Genomic DNA, 16573 nt, shown 5'->3' with positions numbered 1-16573 from the left:
ATGGCTAGTGGCACAGACGTTCACATGTTACTTTGCACAGTCAGTCTAATAACAAGCTTTCAGAAGGACAGACAGTGTAATGAATGGGGTGTAAAACATCTCATAAAAACATTATAGCACGTCTCAGAGCATTTGTTAGCTGCTTTTGATTTACTGGGAGCCCCTGTTTTACATTTTCTTATAATTTGCACATTTTCTAATAAAAAACAAGCTTTCAATGTGCACAGTTTATTTTAATTCCCCCCTTGCAAGATGATAAAACTTTTACAGCCATGTGAGAACAGTGGGATTATAGTCACAAGACTCATTATACAGTAATTAATACATGGTAAGAATACTGTAAATATTATGTTGTAATGGATTTAAGTAAATATATACTGTACATTGTCAGTACTCATTAAGTGCTATGTAAAATGAAAATGTTACTAATTAATCTATTTTAAAAGGCTAATGTCAACTTGGATATTCTTTAAAAAATTACAGTTCAGAGTTCTGAAAGTAAACAGTGTGTCAATTAATGTCTGATTTTGGAACTTTGACATTAATGGTTACTTTTCTGGCTCCTTCGGAGACATGCACCGGGATCCCATAAGGAAGTGGCATTTTCATTGTTATAAAAAACTATGGAGCTACGATAATATACCCAATTATCAGCGCTCAAGTTGGCTGAGAACTGACACACAGATTATTACCAAAGCATCCTGTTGCAAAAGCACCTAAACCTTGAGCTTTTAATAATCTATTCTAAGCGGACAATGCAGGTACAGGAATGCTGATTTCATAAGGAACAGTTGGGCCTCTGCTGTGTTTTTGTCAATTTTATACATTATATCATTTTATCAAGGGACCGCAGCTGGCTCAGCAATGCAATGGCAGAAGCATCAGCTTTGTTCTGCTCCCAGCTAGAGCTTAGATACCAAGCACTTCCTTTTGTCCTATACAGTGCTTTCTTTCCCTCATCAAAAAGTAGCCCCTCACAAAACGACCAGCCATTTAACGATGTCAGTCACTTTGTATAGTCCTAAACCAAAGCAGCTGGAGCAAATCTCAAAGTTGATACAGGATATATATTATGCAGGTCCCTGACATCCTGTACCTTACTTCATACTCCATCACTGACTATAGAAGGAGTGGGAAAAAATTAACCTCTGAGAGGCAATGCAAGGGCATAGGTGAGTGGCACAAATAAGAGGCATGGCTTGTGACTGGAAATAGGAGATTTGTGTTCTATTCTGAGGTCTCAGTCAGATTTCCAGAGTGAACTAGAGTAAATTGCTTAATATCCCCAGGCCTCAGTTTCCCCATCTGTTAAATAGTTATAATACCTGCCTACCTCTTAGGGCTAGTCTACACTTACCAGCCGGGTCGACGCGGTGAGTTTGACTTCTCGGAGTTCGAACTATCGCGTCTAATGTGGACGCGATAGTTCGAACTCCGGAAGCGCCGCGGTCGACTCCGGTACTCCACCACTGCAAACGGCGGTGGCGGAGTCGACCTTGGAGCCGCGGACTTCGATTCCGCGGCGTCTGGACGGGTGAGTAGTTCGAACTAGGGTACTTCGAATTCAGCTACGCTATTCACGTAGCTGAACTTGCGTACCCTAGTTCGACCCCCGCTTCTTAGTGTGGACCAGCCCTTAGACATGTTGTGGGACTTAACTAGTTAATATTTGCAAAAGCATTTGGAAAGCCACAGCTGGAAGCTGCTTTTAAAGATATTAGATAGTGTGTAGCCACGCTCCCACCTGGAGGCTATATTTAGGAGCACAGGAGTACACCAGGGTACAAAGTCTGCTTGTGTCACAGTTTGGGCTTGTTAGTAGGGAGTTCTTATAGCAATCCCTTTTTCTAGCCACCATGGCTCAGCTCTTCAGTAAGAGTTAATATGCATTTTTTTTGCTTGATTTGCAGGTGGGTTGATTTTTATTGTCCCTCATACACATTTGCCTTCAATTGAACAGCAGAAGGACATGAGAACCTGCTCTTATGTCCAGAGAGAAGTGCCCAGCACTGTTGTTTGTACTATTTACCAAGGGTGTTAACCTAAAATTAACATTCAAACTGAGTACAAATGCTGCCTATTTCACACATATATGGGGAGCGCATGAGAGCCCTTTCAGCAACAGAAGCACACAGAGCTACAATCAAGGAGCTCAAGGCACAACCCTCTAATAGTGCAGTAATCAGTGATAATCACCCATACTCTTTATGTACAGTAAGACCTATCAGAATCAAGCTATTCTACAGTGAATACATTTTCATTTATAGGACTAAATGAAAGCATACATTATCTACTTAATGAAAATCTAAATTCTCAAGCCAACCATTTGCTCTCTCCTAGCTGCATGTTATATACATTATGGCTGTTTTCTAGAAATCTACTGCTAATGGATTAAAACATCCATGGAACAATGCATCCCTGGCTGCACTCAGTTAGGAAAGAACTCCCGGCAGGAGCTCCCCAGCTCCTCTGCCTTTCCCCAGCCCTGCTCCACTCTAGGTACCTTGTCTAGGTCCCTGCAGCCAGGCCCTTCTCCCTCTACAGGCAGAGGGAGACTGGGCTCTGTGTTTTATAGAGGCCAGCTGGGCCTGATTGGGACCTGGCCACAGCTGGGCCTGCTTTCTCCCAATCAGTTTTTTTTTGCCCCAGCCACAGCCCTCTCCTGGGCTGTTTTAAGCCCCAAAGGGCAGGAGCGGGTAGCCACCCTGCTACAGGGATCTGAATTATCATACTGTATTTGAGATCCATTCAAAGTCCCATCCCAGGTCTGTGACACTTTCATCTCAGGTCCTAAATTATGTTTTAGGACCAAAGAAAACAAAGTGTGATTCAAGATACTGAGAGGTGGAGGTGTAGAATGTGGAGAAGATGAATTGTATATGGCTCAAACAGGGGTAATTTGGGAGTTGGGAATCCCTCCGAATCACCACATCTGCTTCAGGTGTCACACGGGGAGCGGGGTATGGGGGGGGCTGATGTAAGATATGCAACTTCAGCTACATGAATAGCATAGCTGAAGTCAAAGTATCTTATTTCAACTTACCTCCCGTCCTCACGGCGCAGGATCGACGGCCGCGGCTCCCCCTGTCGACTCCGCTACTGCCACTCGCTCTGGTGGAGTTCTGGAGTCGACGGGAGCAAGTTCGGGGATCGATATATCGCGTCTAGATGAGACGCAATATATTGATCCCCGATAAACCGATCACTACCCGCCGATCCAGCGGGTAGTGTAGACATACCCACAGAGGCTGAAAAACCACCTCCCACCCCCTCAGCCTTCTCCTGCTCTTTGTTATATTTAAATATATTTAAAATTTTTAAAAAAGTTCAAAACCCAGCAAGTATTCAGCACAACCCTGTGCAATGTGAGAACAACTGGGAATGAGACAATCTAATCCCAGTGCGGGAACGTGGTGACTAACAATCACTTTGCAGTGGCAGGAAAAGTATTATTTAATAATCCAGATGTTTTTATAGGCTAGAAAAAGTGCTGGAGGTGATGTCAGATCATGAGGAAACTTGTTAGATTACTGTGGACACTATAATGGACTATTTTTTATTTCAAAAAACATGTATTTTTATATCAGAATAGCTAAGTCAAGCTAGTTAACGTCATGAAAAATCCTACTGGAGACAAGGCCCAGGTAGATTTCCCCTCTGTGTTGCTAGTTGAGGTCACCCCTGATTCCTCCACCTGGGACTAATGGATATTCCTGTTGGAGGGCCACACATGTCCATGACAAAGAACAAATAAGTTGATGAAAAAGCCCATGGGATTCACCCCCAAGAAAGAGTGAGCTACAAAAGGGAAACACAGGGGAGGGGAACACCCCTGTGAATAACGTAGCTGAAGTTGACATACTTAGATCTACTTACCGTGGTGTCTTCACTATGGTAAGTCGATGGCTGACACTCTCCTGTCGACTCCGCCTGCTACTGTCAGGATACGTCCAGACTACCTGCTGGATTGGCAGGTAGCGATCGATCTAATGGGGCTATATCGATCCCCGAATGTGCTCTCATCGACTCCGGAACTCCATCAGGGTCAAGAATCCCCAGCTGGAAAGATGGAAAAACATCAAGGACTGAATTTCTCCAAACTCTTTCCAATATGGGAGGGACAGGAGCGGCGCCAGAGTTTCTGGCGCCCTAGGCAGAATTCAAGGGGCGGCATTTTGTGCGCTCCCCACGGGGCACGCGGGAGCTTCTGGTTCCACTCCCATCGCGCCGCCGAAGAAGGACCCTCCGCCGAAATGCCGCAGGTGACAGCAGCAGTCATTGAGCTGCTCAATTGCCTGCCGCTGTTTTCCGGGCACATCGGCAGAAGGTCCTTCTTCCACGGTGCGACGGGAGCGGAACCAGAAGCTCCTGTGCGCCCCGTGGGGAGCGCACAAAATGCCGCCCCCTGAATCCTGGCGCCCTAGGCGACTGCCTGGGGTCGCCTAATGGAAGCGCCGGCCCTGATTAGTTCGAGCATCTGTCCAAATGATGAACATCTTGTGAGGGTGTAGACCTAAGAGCCCCTCAGTCTCAAGTGGCAAAGGGCTTGCTGTTCTGTAAATACAACTGTTACCGGGCCTGACAAACTCACTACACCTAACACATTATTGTCATAATATTTATCCCCCCAAAAATATCTTGGAAGGTTTCAAATGAAAACTGGTGACCCTCTGGTGATTAATATTATTGTGTGATGTATGTATGAGTTATGTATGTGTGCTTGAAATATGTTCCTAAAATATGTTCAGACTAAGCAATCTGAGTAGAATGAATAAACAGGTTTTTCCAAGACAAAGAAATATGGATTTGTCAGTCTGCCTGGGTCAAGTTTGTAAGCTAGAGACAATGAAAGTACATTTGCATTGAAGGTAAACAAGATAATCAAACCAATAGAAAGAACTAATTAACAAGAGGAAAAAGTGACATGAGTCTTGCACCCCAAAGAACAAGCAGCAGGGGGAAAGAACTTAGTCTGGGATAAGTTTCAAAAAATAATTTCAAAGGTTTTCTGAACTACAAGGAAGGGGAGTGGAGTGGGGGCATTGTGGTTATCCATTATTTAAGGGACAAAGAGGCCAGCTCTCTGGAATCTGGAAAAGATGTGTCCCTCAGCCATGTGGGTTGAGGACACAGAACTGACTCTAGATCAGAAATTGCCTGAGATCAGAAAGTGTGTTTTATTTTTGGCTTATTTTTAACCATTTTCTGTTTCTATTATCCTTGCTTACTCTCATTGAAATCTCTGTTCTTTATTAATAAACATATGTTTTGTTTGACTATACAATCGGTGCTGTGCATTAAAGTATGGGTCCTCAGTGAAACTAACAAGCTGGTGTGTGCACTGTCTCTTTGAGGCATATGATTTAGTAATTTCTGTGGGTGTCCAGTGATAGGCGCTGGATGCTGCAAAGGAACACTCTTCTGGAGGGTTTGGGAACCGGGGTTCATTGAATGTTACCTGCAAGGCAAGGTTAATCCTGGCAGAGTCTTGAGGCGTTTGCTGGTGAGGCAGACAGACTGATGTGGCAGGGAGCTGACATACAGTTTAAGCTCTCACTGAAACAGAGGGGTAACACAGTGGTTTAAGGATCTGAGCACCCCAAGAAAGTGTCACAAAGGGCTGTACTCTTCTCCAGTGGGGCTACACCTAGCTGTAAATTCCAACTCGCTCTGTGACCTACAAGCTGATCCTTCCTCTCCTTTCTTCCATGATCATCTTCTCTCTTAGCTCCTTCTGCAGTGACATAAAGTACGTGAGCTAGTCGGAGTGGCATGAAGCATCATTCTGCCACGAGTGGGCAGGTGGGTGTGTCGGTATAAAATTAGGATGGACAGAAGGAGAGGGAGATACGACTCTCCAGCTTCATTTCTTTACTACAAATCAGAGGGATCAGAAGTATTTCAAATACGTACCACCAAGAATTCTGTTTTGCTTCCAGCAGACGTAAAGGAAAAGGGCACCTCCCTCATGCCTATCAGTCTATGCTCTGCTCCAAGCACAGTGCCCATCCTATGTGACCTTGTCTATGTACACTGTAAACTCATTGAAACAGAGACTATGTACATGGATAGTGCCTAGCACAATGGGGCCGTTCTCAGTTGGGGTCTCTAGGTGCTACAGCAATTTAATAATAATAATTTCTAAATGTGTTGTTTTGTAGAGGAGACCTAAGCTGTTCTAACCCCTGAGACTCTATTTATTATAGTCCCACCCCACTTCTTGATGTATCTTGCTCCGTAATTAGCCTTTCTACTATTGTTATAGTTTTTATTATATTGCATGTACTTGTTTACAGCAATTTGTATATATCCAGCCTGACATTGCTGTAAATTAGGTTTATCCCAATGAGTGCTGATGTGTTTTTTTTACTGAGAATAGAGAAGTAAATACAACACCTCAAAAGATTAGCTCATATTACTTTCTTAGATGGCCTGTGGACGTAATAGCAATTTATAGTGGACACCACATCTTTGGAACTAGTTTAAGAGGCCAAAAATGTCATGGGAACAATAAAGCTGCATGGATCAAAAACAACATATGGACGTGCAAAGGTAAGATGACAAGTCTAGTGCGCGTTTCCTACCAAAAACTCAAAGGCCAAATTGGTGCAACAGAGCAAGTTTGCTAAAAATTGGAAATGAGCCAGAAGAAAAGCTCCTTGGCCCATGGGAGCATCTGAAATGAAGGCTCAGAGCCAACTGTTGCAGTCGAACCCTGCTGATATTGTAACGGGACAGACTAGGTATTTATAGGTCCCTCACCATCTTTAAAGTACTTATCCTCACAACTCAGTGAGTTTAAAAATGGGGAATTGAGAAACCAAGTCAGTTGCCCATGATCATAGCAAATGGGCAGACCAGAGAATTGACCCAGGATGTCTTAAGTGCCAGGCTAACACCCTGAGCACTAGGTAGTCCTTCTCTAAAATCACTAATTCAAACATCCCTCTCAAATGTTGAGGCGTTCGAACTCCAGCTAGGAATTCTATGGTTTTTGTTGATCTCTGATTTAAAAAAAAGAAAGAGGGAGTTTATTTATGTAACAGCTGCCCTGTTAGCTGACACTCCAGGGACTGACTCAGGGACCAGAGCCAAGACTCAGTAACTAGGACGATAACAACTCATATCCTCTGAAGACTGGCACAGAGGACTGGGCTCTATTCTAGGATCTTCTAACATCTAAATTCTAATTCCACCTCTGCCATTAACTAGCTACATTGCCTAGAGCAAATCGCTCTTAACCTTTTGGTATCTTCAGTTCCCCATCTGGAAAATTAGGATATTGATGCTGGCCTCAATTCATGGATGGATTTGTTACAGTTTCCATTGTATTAGACAAGAGCTGAGTGCTTCTTATTAATCATCATCATCTTATTAATTATCATTATTAATGTTTCCTGTGGCCCTTGTGAAAAGCTTAGCAGAAGCTACAAGATTTCTCCAAAATTGAGGCAGGTGAATCCCCTGAAAAATCAACAGATTTCGGGGGGGGGGTCCAAAACAAATTGGCTTTTTGCAAAAATAATTGCACATCAGTACAGTAATTTGTCCCAAATTAGAGCTGGTTGGGAATCTTCCACTGGAATAATTTTCTGAAAGAAAATGCTTTTTTCACAAAATTGGGAAAATTGCAACTTTGCTGAAAATTTTTGCGTTTTCCATCCTGAAAATTGAAATGACTACACCTGGGCTGCACCACTGGAAGGCTCTTCCCAGCTCCCTGCAGTCTTGCCACTGGAAAGATGTTCAGCCTCCCCACTTTCTCATAGCTGGCACGATATTGACAAGAGCCTTTGAGACAAGCAGTTGACAAGTCAAAAAAAAATCTGCTTTGGCTCTCCCAACATGGAATTTTTCTGGAAATACTTTCCCACAAAAAATGTTTCATTTTGGACTTTTCATTCTGATTTGGTACTATTTTTTTTCAAAACCATGACGTTTTTCTTGGGAAGAGATTTCCGATAATACCCTAAAGAAGAAGTATGCACCATAGCTAATGAAACACATGATTAACCACAGTCACCTCTGGCTTATATTTAGACCTAGTATTATAATTTCTGTGCCTTTTTCCTTTTGTCCTAGCTTATTCCCTGCATCTGTCCCCTGACCATCACATGTAAAAGAGAGATGGTCTCAAGCTACAAACATGCAGATCTCAAACAGTCCAAAATTTAGTGTATTTGAATCTTGGGTTTTGGTTATATTTGCAAAATTCAGATCTGGAAGCAGATGATTACTACTTATGTATATTACAATAGCTCTGAAAGGTCCCATTCAAGAATGGAGTTAAATCGTGCTAACTAGGTGCTGTATATATATATAATGAACTGGTGAATGTGTGTGTTTCAGGTCTTAAGGTCACACAGGGAGCTCTCCTGAGTCCAGTGCCCCTACCACAAAGCCATCCTCCCTCCTTTTTGGAAACCCCACCATGTGGGGGTGGGGAAGTCTGGGATTTGCACACAACTCAGAAGTGAGAAGAATTATCATAATCCTTAACACCCTGAGAGAGAAATCTAATGACAATGCTTCAAAGCACATTATGCTGTGCATCAAAGATATGTCAAAATAGCTTCTTAAAAGAAAAAAAATACTCAATTCACCAAATAATCCACATGCTCATAGCCCTGGTTGTTTTATATCCAAGAATGATGTATTATATTTCTAGCATTAAATTATAATTTCATTATGTGTATAACCAAGTGCTCAGAGTGAGCAGGAATTAAGGGAGTCTCCAGAATTAGAATAAGCAGTTCTTACTACTTGCGCCTGCTTTATTTGAACAGGAGACAAGAAAAATGAATGCAGAGAAGGGAAGGAAGGAAGAGAGGGTTACAGGAAATAAAGTCTGGAAAAGCAGAAGGGAAGAGAAAACGTTGGAATGGGCTTGTTCTTCAGGGCTTGCTCCTACAATACTTCATCCTGTCCCCCTCTGATCTCTGCTCCTCTGTGTCCTAGACTTTGCCACATGCCTGTATGGCCCCTGTCTTGTACATTAATCCACCCCACTCTGGCCTAGGGTGACCAGATGTCCCGATTTTATAGGGAGAGTCACAATTTTTGGGTCTTTTTCTTACATAGGCTCCTATTACCCCTGTCCCAATTTGTCACACTTGCTGTTCTGATTTTTCACACTTGTTTTTCACACCCTACTCTAGCCCATGCTCCCACTGTATCCCACACATTAACCCATCCTTCGCTGACCTCCTCTCCTCCATGTTCCCTACATGAGCCCATTCCTCACTGGTCTCTGCTTTCCTATGTCTGCACATTATCACATCCCCCACTGGCCTCTGCTCATGTGTTCCTTCTAATCCCCAGCTCTAAATCTACAATGTAGCTTCTCAAAATGTCCCCTGTGGCAGATATTGCCACCCTGTGCAGTACCTTTGTACTAAATTTATGAGTGGTTTATGTATGGTTGTGTTCTTCTCCATGCTTTTACCTTAAGAATAAATATGCTTGCTTGTAAAGATCTGTGTGATAACTTGTAACTGCTGGCAATACACTAATCATAGCCCTCACAGAGAAAGCAACGCACAAGTGCTGACAATTAGGCAGAATGGCTTGCTGTGGATATCATAAGGTAGAGAGCTGTGCAGCCTTAAAAACCCCCAATCAGCATGGAGTGGGGCAAGGCTCCCTGCCCAGACACAGGTAATGGCTGGAGACCTGATCGGGCACTCCTTGAGTGGACCACGGAGGGGGGCATACTGGTGCAGTTACCCTGAAACTGTGATACACTCTTTATTTTTTCCTCCCATTCTGAATGCTCTGTATTATAAAGATCAGAATTGGAGAAGGATCCTAGAGAACTTCTTATGTGCTGCAGTTCTTATAGGCCCTGCTCTTTCCACTCCCAAAGGCAGACTGTTCTCCATCTGTGCAGCACAAAACAAAGAGACTGCTCACTTCAGACTCTTTATATCACTAGGTGAACTCCTCAACCTGCTCACGTATTCTCTCTGAAGCAAAATAATTTCCTATGCCCTCAGTGAATCTGATGTTGAGAAGCGGGTCAGTGGGACTGCCCCGGGTGTGACCACAGCGAATGGATCGACACGTAGAAGGAGCCGTGCTATAAGAATTGGATGTGTTTGGGTCAAGCCCTCCAGTCCTCACTAAGGAATAAAACGCCCATGATCCCAGCAAGGGCTGAAGGATTAGGTTCTTGTGATTGCTTTGGACCTGATCCAGCCAAGTCCTGCATGCATCCTGTGATGCACTGAGAGCAATCAGTACCCATCAGCTTCAGCAAAAGCAGAGATGCCCAACAGCTCTGCAGCTTAGATCATCAAAAGTATTTAGGCTCTTAACGTCCACTGATTTCAATGGATGTTAGGAGCCTAAGTACCTTTGAGGATCTGGGCCTCAGTACCACACAGGATCAGGCTGATAATGTCTTGTCATAATGGTATCTGACTTTCCTTTTTTAACACTGATGTCAGTTTTAAAAAATATATTTATACAAGGATACAGTAAGAAAGGATGGTCTTGTGGTTAAGGCACTGGATTGGGATTCAGCACATCTGCGTTCACTTCCTGGCTCTGCCACAGACTTCCTTGGGCAAGGCTCTGAATTTCTCTGCGTCTCTGCCAAACGGGGAAAATAATATGTCCTTTATCTGTTTAGACCGTCATCTCAGAGGGGCAGGGACAGTCTCCTATTCTGTGCTGTATGGCACCTTGCACAAGGTAGCCTTGATCTTGGTCAAAGGCCTCTGAGCATCACTGTAGTACAAATAATGGATAATAATGGGGCATTAACTAGATGGTATAAGCGTTACAGGCACTGGCTGGCCCAACAAAGAATTCTGCATGCTTGGCTGGATATTCAACACGTGTGTGGTCAGGGGCGGCTCCAGGACCCAGCATGCCAAGCGCATGCTTGGGGCGGCAAGCCGCGGGGGGCACTCTGCCAGTGCCGCGAGGGTGGCAGGCAGGTTGCCTTCCGTGGCTTGCCTTCGGAGGGTCCGCTGGTCCCGTGGCTTCAGTGGACCTCCCGCAGGTGGGCCTGCGGAGGGTCCGCTGGTCCTGTGGCTTTGGAGGACCTCCCACAGGCGTGCAGGAGGTCCTCCGAAGCCGTGGGACCAGTGGACCCTCCACAGGCAAACCGCTGGAGGCAGCCTGTCTGCCGTGCTTGGGGAGGTGAAATCCCTAGAGCCATCCCTGTGTATGGTGCATTTTATTTGAGAAGAACATGTCCACCCTTCCCCTTAAGACACCAAAATAAATACCACATGGTTTCTCTAGCTTTAGTCTAAAATAAAGGGAACCAGAGGTGGCTCGCTTCATCCGACCTCCACTTTCCCACTGATATGTAGACCTCCTTTGTCATAGGTTTCTCTATGGTGTCTATTGCATGAGCAGAGGTATTAGCTATGGTGACCTGACAATACAATCCAGTCTTCCATGGAATCTGCTACTTGCCTCTAATGAGCATTCCTAGCCAGGAGTATCTGCTAATCCACCCACGCTGATTAGCAGAGAACAGGAGTGGCTTGCTACTTGGGAGGCATTTTAGCCCCAGAGTCTGAGTCCCTTGACTCCAAACTGAACTAGCTCGCCCCTGATTAAAATAGTTGTGTATACAAAAGCTAAACTCTGACTTTGATAAGCACACAGAAGTAATGCAAGATGAATCACAAGAGGATCAAAATCTGCCCACAACAAAGTCATCTTAGGATCATACACAGATGTTGCAAATATCAACTATTCAATGTTTAATGCCTGAGACATGCAAAGCGTAGTTAATGATCATCTTTCATAAATCCTTTCACTTTTTCTGGGATGGATGCACTTAGAAATACATTGAAAAGAGTTCTCATTCTGCAACGCTGATCATGGAGCATTTCCCACTGGAAATGGAGCAAGTCACATTCAGTAGGATGCTTATATTTTTCTTTCTGAATCGACTAGTACTATATTTCCATTTGATAGATTTATTCACAAATCATTTAATTCATTGCTGATTTGCTTATAAAATTGCGGTTTCCAACACTCCTGATCTCTTACCTCTCCACTCTAAAACAACAACAACAACAAAAACAAAAAAACACCAAAAAAAAACCCCATAGATTAAAGATTCCCAGTCTATATCTTCAAAAGTGACTATTGGTGGCTTTGAGTGCCCCAGTTATTGAATACTCAATTTAAAACAGATTAAAGTGGCTTGAATTTCAGAAGCAGGTGCTCAGCATTTCTCAAAATCAGATCTTTTAAGATAAGAACGGCCGTACTGGGTCAGACCAAAGGTCCATCTAGCCCAGTATCTGTCTACCAACAGTGGCCATCGCCAGATGCCCCAGAGGGAGTGAACCTAACAGGCAATGATCAAGTGATCTCTCTCCTGCCATCCCTCTCCATCCTCTGACGAACAGAGGCTAGGGACACCATTTTTTACCCATCCTGGCTAATAGCCATTTATGGACTTCACCACCATGAATTTATCCAGTTTTCTTTTAAACACTGTTATAGTCCTAACCTTCACAACCTCCTCAGGTAAGGAGTTCCACAAGTTGACTGTGCGCTGCGTGAAGAAGAACTTCCTTTTATTTGTTTTAAACCTGCTGCCTATTAATTTCATTTGGTGACCCCTAGTTCTTGTATTATGGGAATAAGTAAATAACTTTTCCTTATCCACTTTCTCAACATCACTCATGATTTTATATACCTCTATCATATCCCCCCTTAGTCTCCTCTTTTCCAAGCTGAAGAGACCTAGCCTCTTTAATCTTTCCTCATATGGGATCCTCTCCAAACCCCTAATCATTTTAGTTGCCCTTTTCTGAACCTTTTCTAGTGCTAGAACATCTTTTTTGAGGTGAGGAGACCACATCTGTACACAGTATTCGAGATGTGGGCGTACCATGGATTTATATAAGGGCAATAATATACTCTCAGTCTTATTCTCTATCCCCTTTTTAATGATTCCTAACATCCTGTTTGCTTTTTTGACCGCCTCTGCACACTGCGTGGACATCTTCAGAGAACTATCCACGATGACTCCAAGATCTTTTTCCTGACTCATTGTAGCTAAATTAGCCCCCATCATATTGTATGAATAGTTGGGGTTATTTTTTCCAATGTGCATTACTTTACATTTATCCACCTTAAATTTCATTTGCCATTTTGTTGCCCAATCACTTAGTTTTGTGAGATCTTTTTGAAGTTCTTCACAATCTGCTTTGGTCTTAACTATCTTGAGTGGTTTAGTATCATCTGCAAACTTTGCCACCTCACTGTTTACCCTTTTCTCCAGATCATTTATGAACAAATTGAATAGGACTGGTCCTAGGACTGACCCTTGGGGAACACCACTAGTTACCCCTCTCCATTCTGAGAATTTATCATTAATTCCCTGTCTTTTAACCAGTTCTCAATCCATGAAAGGACCTTCCCTTTTATCCCATGACAGCTTAATTTACATAAGAGCCTTTGGTGAGGGACCTTGTCAAAGGCTTTCTGGAAATCTAAGTACACTATGTCCACTGGATCCCCCTTGTCCACATGTTTGTTGACCCCTTCAAAGAACTCTAATAGATTAGTAAGACACGATTTCCCTTTATAGAAACCATGTTGACTATTGCTCAACAGTTTATGTTTTTCTATGTGTCTGACAATTTTATTCTTAACTATTGTTTCGACTAATTTGCCCGGTACCGATGTTAGATTTACATCTGGCAGATTGCGACACTAAGAGGTATTTGAATAAAGAGGGAGTTCTGGGTTAGCCTCATCTAAAATGTGAATAGAAAATTTTGTTAGGGAAGTGTTTGAACTTGTTTTCTCCTCTGTTTTTCCAAGGTAGTAAAAATAAAAATATTAAAATGCAGACAGCCATATTTTTATTTACCTGTGAAATGTTTAGCTACCTGAAGTGATATTAAAATAAAATAGGTCAGTGGCATCCCAAATGTGGGGTATGAGAAGTGTGAAAAACCCACTATTTTCAATGAAGCACCAGGCCTAAAATAATGGTTTTCACAAATAGAGGACCCTACAGATTATGTCTGGTTTCCTTGGTCAACAAACCCAGCTAGATTTTCCGGGGTTGAATCCCACTCTGCAGATTCTTGTACAATTAGGGTTCAGTATAATAATATTGTGACAGATGGCACTGTTACCCATAGTCTTTCAAGTTCCTTAGAGTGTGAGCAAATGTTTAGTCTTGGAAGAAATGTGAATATCATTAGTGTGGTTATGCAAGGGTCCTTTGAGAGAAGCTGTGGCAAGCACTTCTGGATAAGCATGCTGTTTGACTGCTTCTGTTCCAGGCTCAACTTATATGTGTTAGTAAAGCAAGTTACACTTATAATAGACTCTGCATCTCTGAGTTCTCCTCTACTTGCAAAGCTCATAGACTCATAGACTTTAAGGTCAGAAGGGATCATTATGATCATCTAGTCTGACCTCCTGCACAATACAGGCCACAGAATCTCACCCATCCACTTCTATAACCAGGGGCGGCTCTAGACTTTTCGCCGCCCCAGGCAGGGCGGCACGCCGTGGGGGGCGCTCTGCCAATTGCTGGTCCCGCGGCTCCGGTGGACCTCCTGCAGGCATGCCTGCGGAGGGTCCGCTGGTCCTGCGGCTCCACCGAAGCCATGGGACCAGCGGACCCTGCGCAGGCACGCCGCCGAAGACTGCCTGCCTGCCGCCCTCCTGGCGACCAGCAGAGCGCCCCCCGCGGCTTGCCGCCCCAAGCACGCACTTGGCGTGCTGGGGCCTGGAGCTGGCCCTGTCTATAACAAACCCCTAACCTATGTCTGAGTTATTGAAGTCCTCAAATTGTGGTTTAAAGACCTCAAGCTGCAGAGAATCCTCCAGCAGGCGCCCCGCGCCCCATGCTGCAGAGGAAGGTGAAAAACCTCCAGGGCCTCTGCCAATCTACCCTGACTTGCAAGGCCCTGGAATAATATTACCATAATATTGGCAGAGGGGCGATGCTCGTTTCAGAAATGGAGCACTTATGCTGGAAGATGGGGCAACACTAATTTAACAGATACTCTAATATATCTGAATGCAACAATATCCTATCCAGATGTATATTGGCCTTTCCAGTCCAGTCTCACCCCCTAGAGGGGACACTAATTTGTTACCAATGCTGTCAGTAAACAATGAATAAAGGACAAAGGCCTCTTTGTAGATACACATGTTGTATCAGGGCTTACGGTAGGTTACTTGGTTTTAGACCAATAAATGTTGGTATAGAACAATTGCTTAGTGGCAATCGGGTCTTAAGCACACTCAGCACAGCTGAGTACCTCGAAGAGAGGGCAACTTTTGACTCAAGGAGGCAAGCTGTCATTTCCTTCTGCAAAGAAGGTCAGAGAGCTAAAATGTCAAGAAAAATTAGACCAAATAAAGACATGAGCCAGAGCTTAGCAAGCTTAATAGTTAGCAAATGTGCAGCAGAGAGTTGAAGTGGGCTAAATATAGAGGACCAGATCCTGAGCTGGTGTAAGTCAGTGTTGTTCCATTGAAGCCAGAGGAACAACTCCGAGCTACAGCAGCTGTGGACATGATCCATAGTTCTCTGCCCCCCAGTTAAAGGCTTCTGCAATTTCTAACGACCTCAGCATAAAGAGGAGAGAACTCCTCACCCCCCTACCCCCTCGGGTTCCTCTGAAGTAAACTAAAATAATGTTCTACAATTAATTTGTTGCCCAAAATGCAACATTTAACATCAGTGCAAAGCATCATAGAAGAGTGTGTGGGTTGCTGCAATAGATCCTATAGAATCAATTAGACTGAAGAAATGGGTTTCCCAGTCATTTTGCCTCATGTGACTCCAACTCCTCTGCCTCAAAGCTGCCAGCTGGGACCAAACCCTCACTGCCCTGCACTATTAGAAGGCATCTCCTCAGGAATATGTGACCATAAGCATCCTGTTCCCCACCTCTGTCATCCTCCCATTACTCTAGTTTTCAGTATAGGGCTGCTTCTCCTTCTCTGAGTCCCAGCTGCTTTCCTAAGCAAGGGCGAGACCTAGCAGCAGGCAGAGGAGTGGCAAGTCCATCTTGGCTGCTCAACCTATGAGTTTCAATTCAGCCTCTGCCCTCTATAGTCACAGGCACTCCGTGAAACTGCCCTCTCTAGATTAGGAAATTCAACTAACAAGTCAAATTAGATTTTCACACAACACTGAGCTTTTGATAATTCATGCAAAAGTGCAGCTTTGGAGCCTGGTACTAAAGCAAGCTGAATGCCCCCAGGGCAGGAGACATTCGACACCTTGCAGAATCACAGTATGTTAGGCTGTTTTGATACACAACACACCGTGTGTTATATTGCTCACCAGTGCACCCTTGTGTGCTATTAAAAGCCGTTCCCCTAATGTACCCAGCTGTTGCAGCTCATTTGGGGTTAAAACATTCTCTTCCTTACTCTCCCTCTCTTACCCATTGACAAACTAATCAAACCCTTTCTGATGTGGGGCTGGATCTGCTTGCCTTACGCGGGGGAACAATTCCATTGACTTCAGCGGGGCTACTTGTCTGAGTAAAGCAAATGGAATTTGGCCCCTGGTCATGAGCTAGTGGGATCTTTACAAAGAACCTGTCGGAAGGTT

The 16573-nt window shown here is 43.9% G+C and overlaps 1 long non-coding RNA gene across 1 annotated transcript in view; it reads right to left on the bottom strand.

Moving 5' to 3' along the window:
* The window catches only part of LOC120387277, an 85783-nt gene that overhangs the window by 11199 nt on the left and 58011 nt on the right, over positions 1 to 16573 (bottom strand). The window contains exon 2 of the long non-coding RNA XR_005590094.1: positions 3877 to 4059. This is a non-coding gene — a long non-coding RNA (uncharacterized LOC120387277). The remainder of the gene's footprint in view (positions 1 to 3876; positions 4060 to 16573) is intronic.

The sequence above is a fragment of the Mauremys reevesii genome, linkage group 20 (genome assembly GCF_016161935.1).
Source record: "Mauremys reevesii isolate NIE-2019 linkage group 20, ASM1616193v1, whole genome shotgun sequence".
In the NCBI taxonomy this organism is placed as follows: Eukaryota; Metazoa; Chordata; order Testudines; family Geoemydidae; genus Mauremys; species Mauremys reevesii.
Note: the sequence above shows the minus strand (reverse complement) of the source record. Positions and strands in the feature narration are given on the sequence as shown.